Source organism: Engystomops pustulosus, chromosome 4 (assembly GCF_040894005.1).
Source record: "Engystomops pustulosus chromosome 4, aEngPut4.maternal, whole genome shotgun sequence".
Taxonomy (NCBI): Eukaryota; Metazoa; Chordata; class Amphibia; order Anura; family Leptodactylidae; genus Engystomops; species Engystomops pustulosus.
The window spans coordinates 167,898,035-167,906,704 of NC_092414.1; positions in this window are offsets into that span (position 1 = coordinate 167,898,035).

Consider the following 8,670-nt stretch of genomic DNA (forward strand, 5'->3'; position numbering starts at 1 on the left):
ACTTGATAACATGTAACATACTTTTATTATAATGGTCTAGCAGTGGTTCTCAACCTTTCTAATGCTGTGACCCCGCAATACAGTTCCTCATGTTGCGGTGACCCCAAACCATGTACAAAAATATTGTATTTGTGCCAAAAAATGCTATAAAATCGTGGCTCCGATGGCTTTAGGCGACCCCTGTGTTTTGGTTGTTCAACCCCCGCCGGGGTCGCGACCCACAGGTTGAGAACCACTGGTCTATAGCCTTTGTCACTTTTTTGGTTTAGTGTTTTATTATATTGAAGAGCTGCCTTAGAGCCGCCTGAGGCACTAGGTCAGTGATGGTGAACCTTTTAATTGCCAAGTGCCCAAACTATAGCTAAAACCTATTTATTTACCACAAAGTTCAGCAATTTGATCAGCAACTTATTGCTCCCTGCTCTGCCACAGCTTTCAGTCATATTGGCGTCTTGAAGACAACAATTCCATTGAAAGAATGAGAGAATATTCGGATAATCATTGTAGCTATACTTCCGGAAACCTCTTGAACAGGTAGAATAACAGGGCAGAAGCTTTAATAATAATCTAACCCTGTCCATCCCTCCTTGCTCCTCCTGCAGTCCCAGGAAACCCAGGAAGTTGCGCTTTAACTCCTTGCAGCGTTTGGACGTTCCTGAACGGGCTGAGCCCTCTTCACACTCACCGGGTGTTTGCTTCACAATGTAGCAAACACCCATTGCTAACATCCGCTATCAGTGCTAGCACCGATTGCAGGTGTTGACCGCTGGCAAAGCTGCTGGAGGCATTAAAGAGCCGGCGGCATCTTGGTTCTTAATGGATTTACAACTTTTACAATCACCTTACATAATTGGTAAATTGGAGCGGAGCTTAATTTTACGCAAAGCATAAAAATTTAGATGTAAATGGCTGAGCTTCTGGTAAGGATAAAGTTGTTTAGCAGAGAGCAATCCCTTAAAAGTAATGTTTCTGCAATGTGTTAAAAAAAAGTCAGAAAAAAATTACACATGAGCTAAAATACATTAGAAGTGAAAAGGTTTCCGTTCTCTATTATACTGACTGCTATAGAAAACTGACATTAGGACAAATGGTTTATAATAAAAGCTCCTTTTTCCAGAAAGCATTACTGACCATGGACAGCAGATGGCGCCATATGAACATTGCGGTCCTATGTGACAGTACAAGGATGGCACAGTGTCATTATGAAACGTTCAGATGTCACTTGCTATATCTATACCGCCCTCTTTACTTTGGAGGGAAACACATTTTCAGCCATTCTGCCAATGAATCTAAAAATGAGAGCTAAAACTGAAGTCCTGCATGTATCATGTCCAGTTCTGATGTGCATTTATATCAGGAGCATTGCTGGGGTCTTAAAAGGACAATATACCAGGGGATATGGTTTGTCCCAGTGAATTGTTATTACATGGCCTAGATACAGCACCTCAGTTCTATCTATGGTAGTCAGGCTGTGATGTGAGTGCAGTTACATCCACTGTGACATAGTCTATGTCTGTCATTTGGGTAATTTATGAAGAGCATGACTGGGAGGTAGTAAACACTATCCATTTGACTACACATTTAGTTAAGATACATAATCCTACCCGTAACATTAACCCCTTCAAACATTAATAACTAAACATAACTAAGAAATTATGACACGAGGCTTCCTGTTGGGCAGAAAAGGTCACAGCTATTTATTGCTGATAAACTCAATTATTATTATTTTAATATTCTCAAAATCAACCGCAATCTCCGTCCATCTCTTTGTAAACCATAGCTGCCGAAGCGTTTTGCTCATCCGGACTCCCGAACCACCACTTTGACTTCGGGGCAAAATACACATCAATTCTCTTTTCCGCCAGCTGTGACTTGAGATGATCACTGAAAAACAATTATTACTTAATACTGTAAAAAATTAACCACAATCTCCGTCCGTCTCTTTGTAAACCACAGCTGCCCTAAGCGGTTTGCTCAACCGGCCTCCCGAATCAGCACTTCGACTTCCGGGCAAAATCCACATTAATTCTCATTTTCCATCAGCTGTGACTTGAGTTGATCACTGAAAACCGAAAACATTAAAACACAAAAACCAAGTAACAGTAGGGAGGGAGGGAGGGACAGCCTGAAGATGGCGCGGGCAAGAGGATGTGCAGGCCCAGTGCCTGGCCTATAAAGGCTCAGCTATGGGAGGGATTGAGCAGCAGCAGCAGGGAGGAGAAAGGAAGCAAATACCACCCCTATTTAAAGTGCAAACGTTCCATGTAATAAATTGCAACACCCGTGAAGACCCTCCTCATACAGTCGGGGGCACCCTTCAGGCTTGCGTCAGTCTTGATCCCTCCCCCCACCCGCACATGTCGCATTGTGTATATTAAAAAGGCTCAGGTCTGTTTATCTGATGTATAATTGTGCACTTGGATCAATTCCCTGCCAGACAGGAGCCTATTACAGGGTATAGTAAATGCCCCACTCTGCGCCCTGCCCCACCCAGCCCACTTGCTCAGAAGTTTATAATTGGTAAAGATTTTTACTCATGTTTGGTAAGGAGTAAAGTTAAAAAATAACAAACCTACATTATATACAAATAATAATTTCATGCAGCTATTTGCTAGAGATGTCACCCCATGGCCAATCACATTCATGGCTCACAATATCACTGGGTCAAGCGGAATGTACCCAAAACCCCATACCTGAACTTAAAGTTTGGGTCCATTCATCTCTTCTCCATAGTATTGTTTCATTGCCCAATGATGATTTCCAGCCAAGCAGGAGTAGTTGTTATAGACCTTACTTCAAAGTACGAGGGTTGAGGGTCTTTAAATGATGGAGGGAGATCGGTGAAGTTATGAAAATTATGGCTGAGCAATATATTACACAGTAATACAAATTCTGTAAAATTAAAATTCTTTAATTCTAATATTAAATTAAATTATATTTATCAAAACTGAATCAACAAATGCACCCACTTATGCCCTGCCATTCTGTCGGCTAGTAAAACCTTTGATTCCGTTAAATTGAGGTATTTATGCTAAATACTTAGAAGTTTTGTTTTTAGATTTATTTTTGGGATACAATTATTTTATCACCTTCCAAGAACTGAGATTGGTTATAGTTAAAGGGGTATTCCAGTAATAAGCATAATTCATATTCAAAAGGGTCAATGAAGGGAACCTGTCACCAGGAGACCCATTTTTAGGAGACCACCCCCACGTCTCCATAGAGCATACACTGCCAAACAGTTTTTGTATGAAAAATCTGTTTTACAGAAAAAAAAGATAAGTTACCATACATACTGTATATACCGAGCATAAGCCAACCCGAGTATAAGCTGAGACACCTAATTTTACCACCAAAAACTGGGAAAAACTTATTGACTCAAGTGGGAGCCAAGGGTGGGAAATGCATTGGTCACAACCTCCCAGTATATAGCCAGCCAGCCCCCAGTAGTATATAGCCAGCCAGCTCCCAGTAGTATATAGCCAGCCTGCCTCCTGTAGTATACAGCTAGCCTCCCCCCTGTAGTATACAGCCAGCCCCATGTAGTATACAGCCAGCCTGCCCCCTGTAGTATACAACCAACCTGCCCCCTGTGGTATAAAGCCAGTCCCATTTAGTATACAACCAGCCTGCCTCCTGTGGTATAAAGCCAGCCTGCCCCATGTAGTATACAGTCAGCCTGCCCCCTGTAGTATACAACCACTGTGCCCCCTGTAGTATACAGCCAGCCCCTTGTAGTATACAGCCAGCCTGCCCCCTGTAGTATACAACCACCCTGCCTCCTGTAGTATATAGCCAGCCCAAGCAGCCCTATGTGGTATACAGCCAACCAACCAGCTCAACCTCTGGCAGCCCCGATCCTCAGCGCGGCTCCCCGATGTCAGCGCAGCTACTCTTCTGCCTTCCCCACAGCTCCTCTTCTGTTTTCGGTCTTCTGTAAAAGCCTGCAGGGCGCGGCCATGTTATTTGCCGGCAGGATTTTACAGAAGGGAGAAGGGCCTCTCACCTGTGCCCAGACACAGGTGAATGTGGAGACCTAGCGGCCTGCTCCACTTCACATGTTTTGTACATGGTTGTGCACATGAGGCCTATCGCTACAGAATTACTGGATAGAAATTATGTGTGACAAATCTGCCCTTAAATTGCTGTTTACATGGGAACTGTCCTGTCCTACTAGTCACCTTTACTTGTCATTTGGGATCAGTCCTGTTCAGCTATTATGAATATTATTCAATACTATCAGCTAATAAAAACTATATTTATTATATTTGATTTTCATGATCTGCACCTTCCATTGATTCACCTCAACACAGGAATAACACAGAATTAACAATGTCAAGAAATTGGTTTATTCTCTGTTTTCCCATCCATCCAAGATGAACCAAAATTGCTTCTGAAAAAAAATTGTGGCTGCTGAACCTGGCAAAGCCTGTGTGATACCAACATCAAATATTATCATAAAGTCTATTTGAATAGCTTGGATTACACTATCGTCATTTATTTTACAAAGACGAGCGCTCTTTCATCAGTGTCCAGAAAGTTAGGAATTTGGAGATTGCTGCCCCACAGTGCACACAGCCTTTACAATAATCAAGTGTAATGTATGGGAATTATTCACTAACAGTTTTGAGGATTAATTCTCAAAAGAATTAGAATAATTGTTTAACAAGGAACCTGCTGCTGGGAACAAGTCGTCTCAGAAATTAATGACACATACTTTTAATGCAGCTAAGCAAACAATTGCCCGGCTGACTCCTGCTCTGAGTTTTAACAAAGTTAAGACACGTTTAGATTAGATTGTATTGATTAAAACTCATGATTTTTTTCCTTGTGCGAGACACATTTCTAAACTTAGTCTATGGAACGGGAGCAAGGCTTAAGGGGAAAAACTTTCCTAATTTACAAGATACATTTATTTTGTACTAGGCTTTGCATGTTATTTTTACTAAGCATATGCCTACACAGTAGAAAGGAAATGGTAAGGTGAAGTTTATAAATATTTATTATATTTCCTATTTAGTGCCAACATTTTCTGCAGAATTTAAGAGGTTTTGCCATCAGTTACTGCCCCTAGTAGAGGTCATAAATAGTGATAAGCAGACCCTTCAATATCTCAAAGCAAAGAAATGGACAGCACTCCGTTTACTGCAGTGCTCCGTAGCCAGCCAATGCCGAATCAATCAGAAGAAATAAAGGTCCTGGCACTTGCAAGTTGCTCTCAGCTTGTCTTTATTTTAGCAAGCAATACAGTAGGGTGTATTTCGTCCCATGCAAAAGCCTTCAACTACTAAAAAATGATAAGGGAAACAAATAATATTTGTATATATCTTGTAATATATACCTTAAGTTGAATTTGTATGTAAGTTGGAACTGGTATATTTTATAACTGTAGCACTATAGAGAAAATTTTTTTGTCCCAGTGACAATTGGATTTTCAAAGTTTTTTGCTGTCATGGGAACATGGATTATGAATAAAACTTCATTACAGACACCTTACAGATGATCATCGCAGCCTGGGACTAAGGCTATATTCACACTGCCGTTGCCTGCCCGTACCGTACCGTAGCGGGCAACAGCAGTGTACGGGGAGAGGAGGAGGAGGTGAGCGCAGCTCACCCCCGCCCCTCTCCATAGCAACCTATGGCGCACGGCGCGGTATTACGGGAAAAGATAGGACATGTCCTATCTTTTTCCCGGGTACGGAACTGTACGGTGCCGCTCGTGTGCTGCACCGTACCGCTCCCGTAGGGTGCCGTGCGCCCATAGGAGTGTATGGGGGACGTATATCGGCCGTATATACGTCGGCCGTATATACGTCCTCCATACGTTCGTGTGAATGTAGCCTAAAGCAAACCATCCAGAGAGCTTTACCAGAAGAAGAGAGGTTAGTCTGTGACTAGGGGTCATCTGTAAGTAGGGCACTGTCTGCAACGTATCAGAAGCGACCCTTCCCACTGACATCACACACTACCACTACTCCTGTGGTGCCATGTAGTGATAGTGAGGTATTCTTACATTTTGATTTAGTTTCCAAAAGGAAGAACAAAATAGTTTCTTTAATTTGTATACATATTTTGCAACATACAATATAATAACATGGAAATATTTGTATGATCTAATCCTTTAAGTCACAAGATACATAATGTGTATACCTCATGACAACGGAGGAGAGTTTTAACGTTACCTCCTATTCTTAGTACCTCTATCTGCTCAATAAGTGATACTTAAAGGACACCTGTCATCAAGTCTCTGCAGCTAATACTGTCACCACTACCTGTTGGAGCAGCTCACAAGGATCAAACATAGCCTTTATCTAGTCAATTCATACATTAATCATTGCAAAATCATATTTTCTTTATTATGTAAACATGGTCAGAGGCAGTGATGTCACCCCTGTTACTCCTCCTCTCTCCTCCCCCTGCTCATGTCTGTGTGTAATGTATAGTAAAGCATGGCTAGTGTGTGTGCTGCATCTGCTGACATGTGAGAGACACAGACATCAGCTACACATGTACCTGACATGTTCTGCTATAACATGGCTGCCTGTAGCTGTTGTATCTCTCCTATACACACGCAGGCTGCAGGGAGCACCAGCACCAAGAAGCACATGGAGGAGCCATTACACCATTTTACATCACACCATTATACAGGCTGTCAGTCATGTGTATAGGAGTATCTCATACACACAGGCTGCAGGGGGCGCCAGCACCAGGAAACACATGGAGGAGCCATTACACCATTATACCTCACATCATTATACAGGCTGTCAGTCATGTGTATAGGAGTATCTCATACACACAGGCTGCAGGGGGTGCCAGCACTAGGAAGCACATGGAGGAGCCATTACACCATTATACCTCACATCATTATACAGGCTGTCAGTCATGTGTATAGGAGTATCTCATACACACAGGCTGCAGGGGGCGCCAGCACCAGGAAGCACATGGAGGAGCCATTACACCATTATACCTCACGCAATTATACAGGCTGTCAGTCATGTGTACAGGAGTATCTCATACACACAGGCTGCAGGAGCAAGCACCAGGCAGCACATGGAGGAGATATTACACCATTATACCTCACACCATTATACAGGCTGTCAGTCATGCACTGGGGGTGTGGCTGTTCCTTTCACTCATGAATAAGCTGGACAGCTTGAATATGATAATGACTCATTGGACATCTCACAGGTTATTTGCATACAGCTTTAGGACCTCGTTGCTTAAGTTTACAGGCATGTAGAGGGACAATGAAGGGATAGAGGCGATGCTTTCTAATGGCAGTTTATGAATATATATATTTAGTTTAGGGTGTTAATTTGCCTGACGGGTTCTCTTTAAGTTGAGCAATGGTGTGGCACCTTGAATGAAAAGTAAAAGTAAAATGGGTTATTACATCTGGTTGTGGAATAATTTGTATTAATCCGTGACTTAATGGGTCACACCGTTTTACCAATTTATAACTACCCACTTGGACATTTGATTAAACATATTATTATATTTATTATGGAGGATTCCTTCAAAATTTTAAAACCCGGGTCCAGGTTGGGATATGAAAGCTCAGGTTCCCCACCATCAAGACAAACAAGGGAGCCATAGCCATCTCCCAGATACCCTGACCTCTCTACTTTTTTTAGAGTTTTCAAGACTTTCAAGAAATTTTGCTGCATCCAGGTTGATGCACCAGGCCATGCTGAATTGAGCTCCAGAACGTCAGTCATGGCTTCCAAAACCTCTCATTTAAGAACTTAATCCTATATTTTCAAAAAATCTGTTGAATCAGAAAAATTTGTAGAATTTTTTATTTATTTGCTAATCTCTAATTACAACAGCCAATCAGTTTCTGTAATTAACAGTTCTAGCTGAATAAGAGAATAAGACTTGACAGAACCTTTTTAGACTTTAGACTTTACTTTTTACATCAAAACACTTTTCCTGTTCAGCTCTTTATATTCAATACCCCATTATTTAGTAGTACTTATTATTTTGTCATCCTTGAATTGATAAATTGTTCCTGCATTGCTAACACCTTCAACTTGTATATCCATCACACATCATTCTGCCCTTGTTGTTAATGATATTTAATCATCACAATGTGGGGTTCCCCTGACCTTATGAGGGAATGGCGACATGCTACAGTATCACACTTTCTTCTGTTTTAAATTTTGTCTTTGAACCTGGGATATGTGTATACATTTTATGACAAAGCTACAATTTGTGAAATATAATGCATAAAGCAAGGTGTGTATATATGTGTGCAAAGTACAGTAAGGCAGGAAAACAAAGAGTCAGAAGAAAGACAATGGGGCTAAGTTGAAAAAACAGGGTAGAAAAACAAAGGTGTCGGCGAGGTACAAAATCACAAGGCAGAAGAAAGTCTAGTTTCATGCAAAGGGTCAGAATCATATCAAAACACTGTAAAGCACAACAGAGCATTACAAAGACCCAAAAATGGTAATTTAATGGCAGCAATAATAAACTGAGCAACCATGACCATCCTATTAGCTGATTAGATCAGCACTCCCATCTGATTGGGGGCACACACAATACTGGCTGAGATAGGCTTCTGAGCTGCCAATCAAAACAACCTTCTGTAAAACATACACCTTGGTGTGGTCCTCAGTCAGTAAAACTCAACTGCATAGCTAGCACTTGCAGAAGTTCTGATAGA